This window comes from Felis catus, chromosome C1 (assembly GCF_018350175.1).
Source record: "Felis catus isolate Fca126 chromosome C1, F.catus_Fca126_mat1.0, whole genome shotgun sequence".
NCBI classification, from domain to species: domain Eukaryota; kingdom Metazoa; phylum Chordata; class Mammalia; order Carnivora; family Felidae; genus Felis; species Felis catus.
This window is the reverse complement of record NC_058375.1, coordinates 30,973,923-30,991,942: the sequence shown is the minus strand read 5'-3', so window position 1 is coordinate 30,991,942 and position 18,020 is coordinate 30,973,923. Positions and strand designations below refer to the sequence as shown.

Below are 18,020 nucleotides of genomic sequence, written 5' to 3'. Positions count from 1 at the left end.
ACACATCTATATGATGAAATCCCATGAGTATGCCACAGACCATACTGAAATAACATGTGCCACAGTTTTGAGTTAGTGATGCCTCTAGACGGGGAGACATCCTGGGTTTCCATAATTCCTGGCTTGGGCACTTTACTAGGGATTAGACTGGGATTAGACTGGTTACCTGACTTGGCTGAACCTGGGCCTCTTTTTAATTTTGTGACTTCCAGTATGTTTAAAAGAAAAATGACCACATGACAAAATAGGGTACAAAAATTTATATTTTAAATATTTACATTTAACAAAAAACTCTCTCTCTCTCTCTCTCTCTCTCTCTCTCTCTCTCTCTCTCTCTCACACACACACACACACACACACACACACACACACACACACACATCACACAAATATATCAAATAATTATATTTGAGTGCTTCATGTTTGTGAAACCTAGGGCAAGTAGCCTCCCTGACCCTCATTGTAATCAGCTCTCCATTTAAGCCCTCAATCTCTTTCTGAAATTAGGGACAGCAGATACCTAGACATGCATTCCAGATGTAGGGGAGAGAGAGGAGGAAACAGGAAGAAGGATGAAAGGAAGAAAGTTTTCCTATTTACAAAATGGGGATAATAATTTGTGGGGTTGAAATAAGAAACAGAAGCAGTAACCTATATGAAACTACATTATAAAGTGATTCTTTGTAAAGAGCCCACACATGAGTAAGTCACAACCCCTGCCCCTAAGGAAACTTCTAATCTTTTAAGGAGTCTAACCACATGTACTTGTAACCCCACGGGAGGCAATTTAAGAGCAGTGTCTGTATCACTTTATTTATTTTGTAACATTTTAAAAGTTCATTTATTTTGAGAGAGAGGCAGGGAGGGGCAGAGAGAGGGAGAGGGCAAATCCCTGCGCTTTTAGCACAGAGCCCAAGGCAGGGCTCTAACCCACGAATCATGAGATCATGACCTGAGCCAAAGTCAAGAGTCAGACACTTAACTGACTGGGCCACCCAGGTGCCCCTATGTATTCATTTGTTTATACACTGAAAAAAATGATTGAGTTCATGATTGAGTTCTTCCTCAAGAAGCATCGTAGGCACCATGCTACTTTGCACTAGACACAATGAGGAGTATGCGAATGGACAAGCCAGACTCTGTCCCTGCCCTCATGGAGCTTACAATCTATTGTGGAAACAGGTGTTGCCATGTGGGGCAGTCATCAGAAGTACTGACTATTGACTTCCAGCTTTTTCCTCCTCACTGATCTTGCCCAATTTCTCATCCATGGTGGGCTTTCATCAGGCACATGACCAATGAGTGCCTTGAATTTGGAATCGTCATTTCCTGGGCTGAGATGGGTGGGGAGAACATTGAGAGCAGACCTGAGTAAACGGTAGCAGAGATGGAATCTGTGACTGGCTGAAGTGAGAGGTTCCTATAGAAGAATAGGACTTAAGGCTGAAGAGAAAGAGGTTGAACACGCTGTGCCAGACAAGAGAGGTCAAACCTTAATGTGAAAGAAAGAAGGAGCTGGTTAGATTACATTTTAGAAATATAACTCTAACTGCAGGATAGAGCATGGGCTTGAGAGGAGGGGGAAGAGGCAGAGGGATCTGTCAGAACATAGGTACAAAGGTAGCATAGGGTCTGAATCAAGGCTGGGACGTGGGGGTACAATGTAGAGGAGACAATGCAGAAGGGACAGGGCAGAAGATGCCATTGTTATAAAGGGGATGGTGAGGAGGAGATGACAAGGAGAAAGGCAAATGGAAGGGGGATGATCTGAATATGAACCTTTAGGCTAGACCTAGTTCCCCAGGTATACACTCCCACTGAATACTACTTTTCCTTCCTGGCTGGTATCACAGTTCTAATTAAGTAATGATCTGTGCACTTGTCTTTTTCTTTCTTTCTTTCTTTCTTTCTTTCTTTCTTTCTTTCTTTCTTTCTTTCTTTCTTTCTTTCTTTCTTCCTTCCTTCCTTCCTTCCTTCCTTCCTTCCTTCCTTCCTTCCTTTCTTTCTTTCTTTCTTTCCTCCTTTCTTTCAGAGAGAGAGCGTGAGAGCTGGGAGGGGCAGAGGGAGAGGGAGAGAGAAAATCTTAAGCAGGCTCCATGCTCAGAACGGAGCCCAATGCGGGGCTTGATCTCACGACCATGAAATCATGACCTGAGCTGAAATCAAGAGTCAGACGCTTAACCGACTGAGCCACGCAGGCGCCCCTGTACGCTTGTCTTTTGATGTTTTCTTTCCTTGTAAGTACCTTGAGGTCAGAGTCTTTGCCTCTCTGGCACAAAATTGATCCTCAGTAGATATTTATGGGAAAATGTGGCTAAATGAAAGGGTGAGAGGGGCCAAGATGGTTCTGAGACTTGGAGCATGGGTGAATGGAAGGTGGGAAGAAGTCTGGATTAGGGTTTGGGGGTTTCGAGCCTCAGACTTCAAAATCCAGCCTGAGAAGAGAAAGAAGTACAGTGAATCATTCTGCAAGCAAGAATTGCCAACAGAGAGTTGATTGATTCTTACACAATTCCCCTCTTCATGTCTTTTGCCACTTTCGTATTTTGCCTGGATTTCAGCACATTCTAAACCTGCAGAATCGCTTTGTCTCTGAGGGTACCACCCAAGATTCTTCCTTATCTCTCAGAGTTTCAGACACAGAAGTCTGGCAGTTCATCTGGAGCGTTTCCCAGCCTGGCTCAGAAGATCGCCTGTATCTGTGCAGCCTGGCTCAGAGCCTGTCTGCATTTGGGCAGATCCTGTATCCCCCAGCCAGAAGGGACTGATAACAGACAACAATCTCTGTGAGCCCATCTTTCTTCCTCTCCCACAGAGAGCCCCAGGCTCCAGCCCGAGTTAGTTAGGGTCTCAGGTCCAAAAACTACAAATTGGCAAAAGAAATATTGGCCATATGATACAGTGGTTAAGATCTGGCTTTGATGTCACTTGGACCTGAACTTGAATCCCAATCTGCCACTTACTGTGTGATCTGAGTCAAGTCAGTTAACCACATAGAAGGATATTAATACCCATCTTGGGGGCGCCTGGGTGGCTCAGCCGGTTGAGCGTCTGACTCTTGGTTTCAGCACAGGTCTTGATCTCACAGTTTGTGAGTTCAAGCCCCACATCGGGCTCTGAGCTAAGAGCACAGAGTCTACTTGGGATTCTGTCTACCTCTCTCTCTCTCTGCCACTCCCCTGCTCTCTGTCTCCCTCTTTTTCTCTCTCTCTCAAAAAATAAACTTAAAACAACATACCCATCTTGAATGGTTGATATGAAGACGAGGAGGGAATTTGTAAAACACTTGGTTCCCAGTGAATACTAGTGAGAAGTAACAATTATTATTCAGTACAGAGAGTCTATTATCTGTGTTCGTGGTGAAGGCCACCAGAAAGCAAAATAAGGTGTCAAGTGTCAACGTCCTGGATGGTGTCACCAGACCACTGCTGCTACTGCCACATCACTGGCAAGTCTCCCCACAGGGTCTGCTTCTTTACATCGATACCTTTTGATTCAAAGTCTGGGCTTGTACCCTTGGCTGCAAGTAAGACTAGATAAATCGGTTAGGAATACGAATGCTTTTGGCTGCAGAACACTTGACTGTGGTGACTTTTTTTTTTTTTTTAAGTATATTTTTCTCAAGAAAAATGGAGGTAGGCAGCTTTATTGGTTCAGGAAAATCATCTGATATCTCTGTGATTCAATTAGACTTACCTTTATTTTTTTAAGTGTCTTTATTTATCTTGAAAGAGAGAGCACAAGCGAGGGAGGGGGAGAGAGAGAATCCCAAGCAGACTGTGTGCTGTCAGTGCAGAGCCCAACGCGGGCTCGAACTCCCTAACCATGAGATCATGACCTGAGCCGAAATGAAGAGTCGGATGCTTAACCAACGAGCCACCCAAGTGCCCCTCAGTTAGACTTACCTTTGGAGTTGCGAATTGGCTGTTGTAGCCCAAGCCATTATGTCAGGAAGGAGGTAGAGCATCTGAAATTGAAAAGCTAGTTTTCCAAGGAGCTCCACGAAGCATACCCTGCTTTCTGTCTCATAGCTAGAACCAACAGTCAACAAATATTTCAGCTTCCTGGTTCCTCAAAGGAATACTTCCAAGGTTGCACATTTCAGTGTTTCTGAGGGCCCCCAGAAGGATCAAACCCCAGTTGCCTACAGCAGTAACCCACTCATTAATGAACCCTTTACTGGCTTTTCTCCCTACCCCAACGCACTTGTCTCAGGACAAGAGAATGGGATTGGCTGGGTCTGCAACCCTAGCAAAGTGATAGCATTGTCGGCTTTGATGCTGTAAGGTGCACTCTCTCTTTGTTTGGGGTCTTACCCAGATATATGAAGGGGTTGCAGATGCTGAGTGTCCAATAGGAATGATAGGTACGCACTATAATAAATTCCCAGAATGGTCCAACATCAACACATACCCTTTCAAACTTCAAAAAATGAAACAAAATGCTTCACTAAAATACCCCCCCCCCACCTTTTATAACCTGAATTGTCATCACTGCACTCTCCCCCCTACCCAGAAAAAGGAACTGACAAAACCCTCATCAGTTACTTCCTCCAGCTCCAGGTCTAGGACCTCCAACTAATGTTGATTTTCTGCCAGTTCCATAATGATGCTTCCTTAATGTTCCTGAGCCTATGGACTGAACTTTATTTATTTATTTTTTTTATTAAAAAAAATTTTTTTTGACGTTTATTTTTGAGACAGAGAGAGACAGAGCATGAATGGGGGAGGGTCACAGAGAGAGGGAGACACAGAATCTGAAACAGGCTCCAGGCTCTGAGCTGTCGGCACAGAGCCCGACGCGGGGCTTGAACCCACGGACCATGAGATCATGACCTGAGCCGAAGTCGGACGGTTAACCAACCAAGCCACCCAGGCGCCCCTGGACTGAACTTTAAAGTCAACCACCACAACATACCACATCCTATATATGTTGGGGTGGGGTGAGAAAATTAGATACAATATGTAACTATTGAACTGACATGGCAAGAGACCTTTCTATAGCTATCACAAGGTCTTAGTTGATAGTTTTGACTTCATGAGTTCACGTATCTATTACCCATTCCATTGTCTCTGTCTTCAACCAGCACTTAATCAGGGTCACAGTGATGTGAAAAGAAAGAGGACATGAAGGAAACATGCTGCTATCTTAAAGGACCTGGTCAAGAAGTGGCATGTATTACTTCCACTATACTGTATGAATAGAATGTGATTACATAGCTTGTAATTGGAGCTATGAGTTTTCTGTAGGTAACCCAAACCTAGTTCTTGCCTGTTCTGCCTGTAAAATATTCCCATAATTTTCTGCACTAGACATGGCAAGAGTAGGAGGTCCCCTAAGTATCCTCTGGATTATATTCATAACCCTCCCTTCCTATTGCATAGTGACAGTTCTCCTTTGCCTTGATAATAGGCACGTTCACCCCAGCCAACCATCATAATCCAAGATATGCAGGTAAAGTTTAACCACAGGCTGTCCAGAAGTAAAAGCCCTAATATGTAGCATTTGCCAATTTCTGTGGTATAAATGCTCCCACCATGACTGATTTTGAACAATATGTCAATGAATGTAGAGTTGAGAAAAAGGCACTGTGGTATGTGGAATAATGGCTCTCCAAAGATGACCATATCCTAATCTCTGGAACCTGTTAATATACTATCTTACATAGCAACAGGATGTGATAAATTTAAGGATACTTAATGGGGAGATTATCCAGATAGGCCCAATACAATTACATGCATCCTTATAAGGAAATGAAAAAGCAGGAAGTCAGCATCAGAAAAAGAGATGAGTTGTGGCCCCTGGGTGGCTCAGTGGATTAAGTGTCTGACTTCAGCTCAGGTCACGATCTCATGGTGGGGTTCGTGAGTTTGGGCTCTCTGTTGTCAGTGCAGAACCCGCTTCGTATCCTCTGTCTCCCTCTCTCTACCCCTCTCTGCTCACGCATATGTATGCTCTCTCTCTCTCTCTCTCTCTCAAAAATAAACATTAAAAAAAGAAAGAAAGAAAAAGAGTTGTGATAATGAAAGCAGAAGTCTTAGTGATACGATCAAGGAATATGGGCAGCCTCAAGAAGCTAGAAAAGGTATGTAATCAATTTTTTCTCAGAGTCTCGAGAAGGAACACACCTGTACTAACACCTTGATTTTTTTTTTCTTAGCCCAATAGGACCCATTTCAGATTTCTGATCTTCGGAACTATAATAAATCTGTGCTGTTCTGTTTATTTGTGGCTGCTACATTTGTGGTCATTTGTTACAGCAACAGTAGGAAACTAACATGTGCACTCAGTCAGTTCCTATAAACCTGTATGAGCGGGCTAGCACACCACTGGATTAACTTTTTTTTTTTTTTAATCTGTTACCTAGTGGCAAGAGAAGCCCAGATTGGCAAATGGCAGCCTTAGTTTACAATCCAGTGGAGCTGTTTTCATGTCCTCTGGTGGAAGCATTCCTCCCTTGGGTAATAAAATTTGAGAAGAGCCATGCTCAGAATCACAGAGACATGAAGATCAACATTTAGTACTCCATTCGATAGAACAGAATTGCCATTCCACATTTACCCTTTCTTCCTGGTTGTAAGTGAAATGCTACTGCTGTTTGCTTATTGGTTCAGAACTCACCGTGCATCTTACGGGATAGAACTTCAGTCTCTCAAGATGTTGTCTCTTACTTACGGCCGTGTATTGGGCACCTTTGGTGCCTGTTGGTACACCTTTCTACTCCAGCCATTGCTGTGGGAACCATATTCATGCAGGTGTGACCTGACAGTCCAAGGCTTCAACTGCTTTCTTCAATTATCTCGCATTCTGCCCCAGGGCTTTCATGGAATTCACCTGATGGGATCTGGGGGAACATGCACAGTTATTTTGATACACATGTCGACCTGAAAGTGACAATTTGAGAATGCAGAGGAGTTAATGAGCAATTGGGAAACCCTTCACCAATAAAGGACAGGAGCTTGTAAATAAATACTCCCTCTTCCTTCCCTAGTTGGACAATTATGAGGCACATTCTGCTTCAGAATGTCTCCAGGGGAATCAAAACCCACACACCCAAAGCAGTGACCTTCTGGATCAATCATCCTTGGATTGGCTTTCCTGGTTTGCCTGTATTTTACTCTTCCTAGTCTCTGACCCCATGTTCCTTGAGATTACTCCTGAAAATAAACTACCTGTTTGTAAGCACTTGCCTCAGACTCTGCTTTTGGGGGAAACTAAGTCTAAAAGATTTGGTAGTAGGAGTGACCCTAGAAAGCAGATTCTCAGTATGGGATTCTGGAACTGGATCAGACCTCAATGAGCACCCCGTTCCCCATGGTATGTGCAGTAGTGATAATCCTTGACAATGCAGTAGCCTCATAATTCCTAAAAATCTTACCAGTGTCATACTATAATAAGGTGTATAAGAAAGGTGAAGCATTGACTTTATTTTTTTTAACGTTTATTTTATTTTTGAGAGAGAGACAGAGAGACAGAGTGCACACTGGGGAGGGGAAGAGAGAGAAGGAAACAGAATCCGAAGCAGGCTTCAGGCTCTGAGCTGTCAGCACAGAGCCCGACACGGGGCTCAAACTCACGAACCATGAGATCATGACCTGAGCCGAAGTCAGAGCCTTAACCAACTGAGCCAGGTGCTCCAAGCATTGACTTTAGAGGTAGAAGTAACATTTGAATGGCCTCGGGCAATGATATTATAAGGATTATGGTGTCGTCTAGCTTTTGTTAATGGTTTTTGAAGTCTGGGGGAAAAAAGATAACATCAGGTTAGCTGTCAATGTAAATACATATATTTATTTGAGTTAAATGTATATACTTACATATATGTTTATATCATATATATATCAACCCTGGCTTGAGTGTTACACTAAACTAAACTTAGTCACTTTTTCTCCATCAGTCATTTCTTTCCGTCCCTTTCCCTAACTTCTCTGCTGCATGTGACAGTTCCTTAAAGTTCAGCCTTAGATTCTTTATTCTTTGCTCTTTCCACTGATGAATTAGCCTCATCTCATGTCTTCAGTTATTATCTTCGTTTCAGTGTCTCTCTGGTGTGTCTGCCATCCTTTTATTTAGCTTTAGGTTCTTGAACATCTTGCTTCAAATGTTGCTAAATGACATTGGACGGTGTGTCAATAAACTGCCACAAGATGGCAGCCTTGCTAATTTTGGCTGCGCTGAATACAGTTTATCCAACTCCTTCAAGTTGGAGGGAGTAGGAATGACTTCTAAAGACTTTAATCTTATTTATTTAACTTTTGCCGAAAATCTGCTCAATAGCCAGTCTTTTAATCTATTGTTACTGGGTTTTTAAAAAAATTCTCAAAAGTTAAGTATAATCTGCCGATGAGAAAACGGAGTTGAAAATGGTTACTTGCCCAAAGTCGAGACCTAGATTTGAAACCAGTTTTCTGACTCCACACGTAATTCTTTTTCCATTACGTAAGTGAATCTCAAGCTGCAACAGTATTATTTAAGGCTTTTTGTTTTTGTTTTTAATTACAAGTAACTGAAAACCAACGGGAGCCAGCTTAACAACACAATAAAGCATTTGGGAGTGCCTTGTAGAAGGCGAAAAGGAAATGATGCCCTGGCTTTAAAAGATACAATAGAGCCAGGAATTGGAAAGCCTTCAAGACTTAGAAGGAGAAGGACAGAAAAATGGGGGATGGGAAGAGAAAGGGAAAGCTGGGGTAGCCTAAGAGATTAAGCTCTGCCCCATTACCCATTCAACTAGAATGGTCCCATTTTAATGCATTTTACATATTGGGGCTCCCATGTCAGGTTCTATTTGAAAAATAAGGATTAGATACATTAGAAAATACTTTTAAATCACTGGTGTAATAATATGAAGCCATTCCTATATTGTTGGACATTTAGGACTGTTGGTTTTTTCCTAATTTTTCACTCTAATAGGTAAAGTTGTGATGCCTGTTCTTTCATATTGTACTAGACAGTGCATGAAGTCATCTAGTACTTCATTTCTCCTGGCCCTTACAACTTCCCTTAAGGGAGGAAAGGAGTGACAATGTGGCCTTAGGCAATTCTAGCCTGTGCCCAAAGGCTGGTGCTACTTGGGCCTTCCCTGATTGTCAGCCGGTCCAACAATACTTAGTGTGCATCTAACTACATGTCAGGCACTCCTGGGCACTGTGGACACAATGGTGAATAAAATAGGCACAGTCTGTCTTCATGGAGCTAACAGTCTAGTAGGGAAGAGAGATGAAACAGACAGTCCACAATAATTACAAGAATCAGAAGCAAAGTGCTGCCTAAGGGAAGTTCAGATAGTTAGGGAAATATACAACACAGTGAGCTGACCTAATCTGGGGTGATTAGGGCAGGCTGTCCTGAGGAAATGTTATTTAATCTGAGACTTGAAGGATGAGTAAGAGTTAGCCAAACAAAGAGAATGGAGAAGACTTGTTTGAGCAGACAGAAAACGTGAAAGGCCAAAGGTAAGAGAAGCCTGGCAGGCTCAAGGGATTGAGAAAAGATCAGTGTGACTGGCTACAGGAAATAAAGGGAAGTGATATGAGATCAAGGTGAAAGAGATAGCAGAGTCCAGATCATGCAAGATCTTATGAGCTATTGTAAGGGTTTCATAATATACTCCCAAGAGCATAGGAGATCATTCAAAGCCTTTAAACTAAGTAAGTGCACGGTCCTATTTGTGTTTGAACAAGAACATGCTAGCCGTAGCATGGAGAGCCAAAGTGGATGCTAGGAGGCTAGTGGGATAGGGGTGGGGGACTGATGCAGAAGTCCTGGCAAGAGGATAATGATAGCTTAGACTATAGTGGCAGCAGTAGATGAAAAGAAATGGAGAGATTTGAAAGTAAGTGATCTAAGAGGTGGAAATTACAGAAGCTACTGATTGATTGTCTATGGGAATGTGTGTAAGAGAAAATGAGTAGCCAAGTAGACTATCAGTTTTCTAGCTTGAGCAGTTGAATGGATGGTATTTCCTAGTAGAGACTGGGAACACTAGAGTAACAGTAAATTTGGTGGAGAAAGGTGATGAGTTCTTTTTTGGTTTGCTTAGTTTGAGGTATCTTAGATTTCCTGAATATGCAAGTAGACATACACAACTAGAGCTTAGAACAAGTCTGGCCAGAAGGTGTGGATTTAGGAGTCCTGAGATCAAAGGACAAGAAAAGGGTTAGCCAGAACTCCTGAAGAGCTACATTAATAGTAAGTTAGAAGAGAAGCCAGAAAAGGAGATTCAAAAGGAGCAACCTTGGGGCACTTGGCTGGCTCAGTTGGAAGAGTGTGAAATTCTTGATCTCAGGGTCATGAGTTCAAGCCCCATGTTGGGTATAGAGATGACTTAATAAACAAACAAACAAACTTAAAAAACAACAACAACAAAAGGAGAAACCAGTGAGATAGCAAAAAATGAGGAAAATACATGGTTGAAGAAAGCCAAGGTAGGTAATGTTTCAAAAAGGCAATGGATACCTGTACCTGATCAAATAAAAAGAAGATGGAAAAACATCCACTGGATTGAGAAATATGGTGGCCATCAGTGATATTATCAACAGCGATTTTGTGGAGTGGTAGTAGGCAGAGACTAGACAGGACTAAGATGAGAAGTGGAAGGTTAGAAAATGTAGACAGCAGTGTAGGTCACTCTTGAAAATTCTGCTCTGAAAGGAGACAGACAACAAGAGTTGGAGGGAGACATTCATTCACTTAGTTCTTCCAGCTAAAGATTGTGGAGCATATTCAACTCTTCTTTTTCTCTTATGTCCTACTTCCAAAATATCAACAAAGCCTATTGGCTCTAATTTTAAAATATATTCTGAATCTCACCACTTAGCACTTTCTTCACTGCTACGTATTCCAAACCACCATTAGCTCTTGCCTGAGCTATTTTAAGAGCCTCTTAATTTATCTCCTAATCGGTCTCTCCCTCACATCTCTTCCCTACATGGAAGATCTGGGAACTACAGAGGCAAGTTTCCCCTACAAACATCGTAATACAATGGTTAGAAAGGCATAGGATAAACTCTATACTCATTCCCCTTCAAAAAGGGAGAGTGGAAGGTACGCAGCAGGACCAATATGAAATCCAACAAGCATATGTTGATTAGAGCTCAGTCCAATTGCCTGAGACTCATTCTTCACTGTGTTCACTGTGGTTTTTGGCTCCAGTATCTGGGCTCTTGGTTCCACCCTCTGAATCATCCTCCCTTTCTTGCAAGAAAATTGAGCTAGCAACAGCCCTTCCAGCCCTCTGCCATGAGTTCCAAAGCCAATGCCACATATTTTAGGCTTTTGTTATGGCAGCACCCATACCAAACTGTTTCATTATCTGTTGCTACATAGTGAGTCACCCCAAAATTTAGAAGCTATATAAACTTGAGTCCTTTCACAAGCAGATGCCAAGGATGGAGTCAGAAGTTCAAGGGGGCAATGCGTGTGAAAGATAAAGTTGAGAAGGAACAGAAGTAAACAGGGAGAATCTTAAGACCATGATGTGGCACTGACACCTGTAATGGGAAGATGGGGTAGAAAATGCTTCAAGAGTGCAGTGCAGCTCTGAGGAAGCCTTGGCCAGGCTAATTTCCCGTTAGAACCCCACATGAGGGAGAAATAGCCCAGCTCCAGTGTGCCCACTGGGCTTAGTCATCAGCTGAGACTAATCCAGGGAAAGTGTGCCTTGGCATGAATGCTGTGGCAAATTCGAACAGTACAGTTGGAAGATGTCAGCTCCCTACAATCTTAACAGCAGTTTTTTGCTGACGGTAAATCTAAGAGGTCATGCACACAGTCCCCTCCTTGCTGACGTAGTCCAGCCCTTGCACTGCTCAGGATCCGGTCTTCCACACATCCTTGGAAAGCAGCTCCACCTCTATGGTTCTCCCAGGGCTTTCTTATTGAGTGAAAACTTAGAAGAGGGAGGTTGATGGGATGAACTATAGCCCCCATTGCTGCAGATGGTTGTCTTTTTTAAAAATTAGTTTATAGGCTCTTACTGTATATTACAGGTATAATCTCTTTTCAGTTCCACGCACTGCAAACATTTTTCCAATTCATCCTTTGCCTTTGCCGTCTTTTCCCTTATTAAAAAAGTGGATTTTTGTGAGGTCAAATAAACCTAACTATTTTTTGATCTTCTGAGCTTTTCTCTTGTTTGCAAGGTCTTTCTAAATCTTAAAGTATATATTTAGATGCCAAAATACTATTTTAAATTTTTAATTTTTAATTTTTCTAAGTTTATTTATTTTTGAAGGGGGGGCAGGGAGGGCAGAGAGAGATCCTAAGCAGACTCCATGCCTCCAGCACAGAGCCCCACTTGGACCTAGATCTTAGGAACCATGAGATCATGACCTGAGCCAAAATCAAGAGTTGGACACCTAACCTACTGAGCCACCTAGGGGTCCCTAAGATTAAAAAAAATTTTTTTAACCTTTATACTTAAAAAAAAATGTTTATTTATTTATTTTGAGAGAGAGAGAGAGCAAGCAGGGGAGGAGCAGAGAGAGAGGGAGAGAGGGAATCCCAAGCAGTCTCCTCCACTGTCAGCACAGAGCCCAAAGCCTGGCTTGAATTCACGAACTGTGAGATCATGACATCATGAGCCAAAATCAAGAGTCAGATGCTCAACCGACTGAGGTACCCGAGTGCCCCAACCTTTACATTTTCATGCATCCAGAATGTATTTCTGAATGTAGTGAATTTGGGAGTCCAATCTTATTTTCTTTCTGGTGGATGGCTAATTGTGCCAGGGCCATTTATCAAATAAACCATATCTTCCTCACTGAATTAAAACACAATTTTTGTCCTTCCTAAAATCTTCATGTACCCTGGGATCTATGTCCCAACTCAGTCTATTTTTATGCTAACATTTACTTTCGTAATCGGTATTTTATTATTTTTTGGATGACCAGACACTGTGAACAATTTGTACATAACTCTAAGTATTGAAAATCTCCAAAACTTACATGGCTGTAATAATTTTCTGAAGAACTTGGCAATGATTTTCTAGCTTAAAAATTTGTAATCAATTTGTTCATGTAAAGAGGATATTAAATACCAGTATCTTAAAATACTGATGAACTATTAGGTGTAAAACTCCACAGATTTATAGCTTTATTTTAAGCATACTGCCTACACCATAAAAATTTCAAATACTTCATAGCCTGTTAACAAAGAACTACAAAACCAGACTATGCCAGGCAAAAGATGTCACAGATGGCATGCAGTTATGACAGAGAGATCCAAGACTAAGCAACTTTTTTTATAAAAGGTTTGATTTAATAGATTTTATTTAGAAAACTTTACCCAATATTAGAGAGTATATATTTTCATCAAGCATTTCCATGGAGCTTTTGTAAATATTCTCCATATTCTAGACCAGGCTCTACCTTTGTTGAAACAAGTCTCAAATACCAAAGAATCAGTATCTTACTTACCCCATTGTGTGTCTTCCTCATAATTGGATGACAATAATAGTGACACCTTAAAATATTCTGTATGTTTGGAAATATTAAAACATGGTGCTAAACTGATCAAAGAAGACAGCATATAGAAAATCAGAAAACAGGGTGCCTGGGTGGCTCAGTCAGTTAAGCGTCTGGCTCTTGATTTCAGCTCAGGTCATGATTTCATGGTTCGTGGGACTGAGCCCCACATCCTGCTTTGCACTGACAGCAAGGAGCCTGCTTAGGATTCTTTCCTTTCCTCTCTCTCTGCCCCTTCTCCACTCAACGTGTGCACTCTCTCTCTCAAAATAAAGAAATAAACATTAAAAAAAAATCAGAAAACACTTAGAACTGAATGACTGAAAAAAAATACAATATATTGAAATTTGTGGGATGTGCTTAACGCATAGCCTTGAGTGCTTATATTAGAAGATAAGCCACTACTGGGATGCCTGAGTGGCTCGGTCAGTTCAGCGTTCGACTTCGGCTCAGGTCATGATCTCATGGTTAGTGAGTTCGAGCCCCACATTGGCTCTGTGCTGATAGCTCAGAGCCTGGAGCCTGCTTCTGTTTCTGTGTCTCCCTCACTCTCTGCCCCTCCCCAGCTCATGCTCTGTCTCTCCCTCTCCCTTTCTCAAAAATGAATGAACATTTTAAAAATTTAAAAAAATAAAATAAAAGAAGAAAGCCAATACTTAAAGAGCTGAGTGATGGGGCACTTGGCTGACAGTCCATATAGCATGTGACTCTTGATCTCAGGGTGATGAGTTCGAGCCCCATGTTGGGTGTAGAGATTGCTTAAAAATCCAATCTTTTAGGGGCACCTTGGTTGAGCATCTCAGCTCAGGTCTTGATCTTAGGGTCATGAGTTCAAGCCCTGTGTTGGGCTCTGTGCTGGGTATGAAGCCTACTTAAAAACACGAATTAGGGGCTCCTGGGTGGCGCAGTCGGGTAAGCGTCCGACTTCAGCCAGGTCACGATCTCGCGGTCCGTGAGTTCGAGCCCCGCGTCCGGCTCTGGGCTGATGGCTCGGAGCCTGGAGCCTGTTTCCGATTCTGTGTCTCCCTCTCTCTCTCTGCCCCTCCCCCGTTCATGCTCTGTCTCTCTCTGTCCCAAAAATAAATAAACGTTGAAAAAAAAAAAAAAGAAGTTAAAGACTAATAGAACTGATCCAAACAAATAGAAGTAATGACATATAAAAATAAGAGGAGAAACTAAATAAGCAGAAAGCAAATACAAGTGAGTAACAAAAGATTGACATAGCCAAAAGTTGATTCTTTGAGAAAAATCATAAAGTAAAACTCTGGTGAAATGATTAAGAAAAGGAACGAAAAAGTTTGAAGTAAAAAAGAAGACGCACTATAGATACAACAGAGACTGATGGTGTAACATATTGAAAGGCAATTGACCACAGCCCACCCTCTAGCCAGCATAACTGACATCCACTGAATGTACAAAATACACTCACCCTCCTGCCCGGATGCCCAAGGTCTCATCACATTATGGCGTCAGCTCAAAGCACAGGACCTCATCATCTAAATGAGGTCTAGCTGTAGACGAGACTCTTCAGATGTGGCTACTTGGATGTGGTTCCTCTTGATCTGTGAAATGAAAAATCAAGTTGTCTGCAACACAAACAGCATACATTGGTGTTATGGGGTTAGGATCATTGCAATAAGCATTCCCGTTAAGAAGAGGTGGGGGAGGGGGGTGGATAGGAGATACATAACAGTCAGTGTTTTGTAGCAATCCTGACACCCCAGCCGTGAACATGTTTCTATTTCTTTGATTGTGACCCAGGCCTGCTCCCCGGGAATGATTCTCTGTGGCTGCGAGCTCTGCTTTGTGGGCTCGTGATTCTTCACTTTGAGTCATCCTTCCTTTCGTGGGAAGTGGCTCACATTCCACTGGGTGATGCATGGAATCGTTGAATCATTATATTGTACCCCTGAAATTAATATAACACTATATGTTAACTATACTGGAATTAAAATTTTTTTAAAGGAGGTGGCTCATATTTGCTGCCATGTGGCTTTCATGGCATGATTCTTGCCCGTAGAAAGTTGGGAGTTTCCAAGGCTCTTTTCATTTTGAACTGTCTTTTTTTGCTGGAAGCTGGTGGTGCTTCTACAATGCAGTTCTTTTAAATTGTTGTTTTCTGTGAATTTTATTTGGGTTCTCAAAAGCCACACTTAAGGTTTCTTCAAGGGGCACCTGGGTGGCTCAGTCAGTTAAGCATCTTTTTTTAATGCTTATTTATTTTTGAGAGAGACAGAGACAGAATGTGAGTGGGTTAGGGGCAGAGAGAGACAGAGGCACAGAATCTGAAGCAGGCTCCAGGCTCTGAGCTGTCAGCACAGAGCCCGACGCAGGGCTTGAACCCAGGAGCTGTGAGATCATGACCTGAGCCGAAGTCGGACGCTCAACCGACTGAGCCACCCAGGCACCCCTCAGTCGGTTAAGCATCTGACTCTTGGTTTTGGCTCAGGTCATGATCTCATGGTTTGTGAGTTCAAGCCCCAGGTCAGGCTCTGTGCTGACAGCATGGAGCCTGCTTGACATTCTCTCTGTCCCTTTCTCTCTGCCCCTCCCCAACTCAACTCTCTCTGTCTCTCTCTCAAAAACAAATAACTTAAAAAAAAAAAAAAAGATTTCTTCAAGAAAGAAAGGCCCCTCTCTGCTTGGTCTGACATTCAGTATACTATAGGAAACACTCTTAAGATTCTTGAAAATTCTCTTGTCTAGGAAAAAAAAAGTAAGAGACATTTTAGCATTCTTAGAAGTCACTTCATTTACTTGAGAGGATCTATGAAACATGCATTTAAAGCTTTCTTGGGGCGCCTGGGTGGCTCAATTGGTTAAGCATAGGACTTCGGCTCAGGTCATGATCTCACTGCTCGTGGGTCCGAGCCCTGCTTCGGGCTCTATGCTGAGAGCTCAGAGCCTGGAGCCTGCTTTGGATTCTGTGTCTCCCTCTCTCTGCCCCTCTCCCACTTGTGTTCTGTCTCTCTCTTTCAAAAAATGAATAAACATTAAAAAAAAAGTATTTTTCCTTTGAGAAACTTTTTTTATTATTATTATTTTTTAATGTTTTAGTTTTGAGAGCACATGAATGGGAGAGGGGCAGAGAGAGGGGGAGACAGAGGATCCTAAGCAGGCTCTGTGCTGACAGCAGAGAGGGCTCGAACTCACCAACCGTGAGGTAATGACCTGAGTTGAAATCAAGAGTCAGATGCTCTGGGTGCCTGGGTGACTCAGGTTGAGTGTCCAGCTTTGCCTCAAGTCATGATCTCGCAGTTCACGAGTTCGAGCCCCACATTGGGCTCTGTGCTAACAGCTCAGAGCCTGGAGCCTGCTTTGGATTCTGTGTTCCCCTCTCTCTGCCCCCTCCCCCAGTTGTGCTCTGTCTCTCTCTCTCTTTCTCAAAAATAAATAAACATTTAAAAAAAGAGAGAGAGAGAGACGCTTAACTGACTGAGTCACCCTGGGGCCCCCCTTTGAGAACTTTTGATGGCTAGAGTGTCCTGAGCCCTTCATATACCCTCTAAATTCTTCTAAGCTGAACAGTTTCCTTCTTAGCTTATCTCTGTCTTCCTGTACCTTATCATAGACAGCTAAAAGGAACCAGTTGGCTCTTTGAACATTCTGCCTAGAGATCTCCTTAGCCAAATTCACCCACTCATTAAGTATACTTTCTAGTTTGTATTTTACCACAGGTGACATTCTTCTGAATATTTTGCTACTGCATAACAGGAGTTGTCTTTCTCCAGACTCCAGTAACAATTTCCTTTCTTCGGATCTGCACAGTTTCCTTGAGGCCCTTCCAGCTTCCAACCACTACTGGTCCCAAGCCATTGCCATGTGGTTTAGGTTTTTGTCACAGCAGCATAACACTTCTGGTGTCAATTTCTGCTTTAGTGATCTATTAATTCATAAACAAAACAAAACACCAAAACTTAGCAAATTAAAAAAATTTTTTGGACATTTATTTATTTTTGACAGACAGAGAGACAGAGCATGAGCAGGGGAGGGGCAAGAGAGAGGGAGACACAGACCCCAAAGCAGGTTCCAGGCTCTAAGCTGTCAGCAGAGAGCCCGATGCGGGGCTCGAACCCAGGAACCGTGAGATCATGACCTGAGCTGAAGTTGGACACTCACCGACTGAGCCACCCAGGCGCCCCACTTAGTAAATTTAAAACAGTAATTTGGGGCACCTGGGGGGCTTAGTCGTTAAGCATCCCAACTCTTAATTTCGGCTCAGGTCATGATCTCACAGTTCATGTGCTCGAGCTGACAACACAGATCCTGCTTAGGAGTCTCTCTCTCTCTCTAAGTAAAAATAAATAAACGTAAAAAACCCCGATAATTTATTATCTCTTATGCTTTGGTGGGTTGACCGGGCTCAGTTGGGCAGTCCTCACTTGGGGTGTTTCATATGATTACTATCAGATGGTAGCTGGGACTGGAGCCATTGGAAGGCTTCATTGGGCTGGATATCCAGGCTGACTCATTCACATAGCTGGACGGAGCTTAGTTGGGGATGTCAATCAGAGTACTTACAGGTAGCCTGTATACACAGGGCTTGGGATTCTC

The 18,020-nt window shown here is 42.6% G+C and overlaps 1 protein-coding gene and 1 long non-coding RNA gene across 2 annotated transcripts in view; one reads left to right on the top strand and one right to left on the bottom strand.

Moving 5' to 3' along the window:
- Nucleotides 1-18,020, top strand: part of MYCL (MYCL proto-oncogene, bHLH transcription factor) — a 102,334-nt gene that overhangs the window by 1,144 nt on the left and 83,170 nt on the right. The window lies entirely within an intron of this gene.
- On the bottom strand, nt 2,126-15,745 carry LOC123379575. Its single transcript, XR_006584202.1, has 3 exons — nt 14,896-15,745; nt 6,622-6,844; nt 2,126-3,967 (listed from the first exon to the last, which is right to left on the bottom strand). It is a non-coding gene; the product is annotated as an uncharacterized LOC123379575 (long non-coding RNA).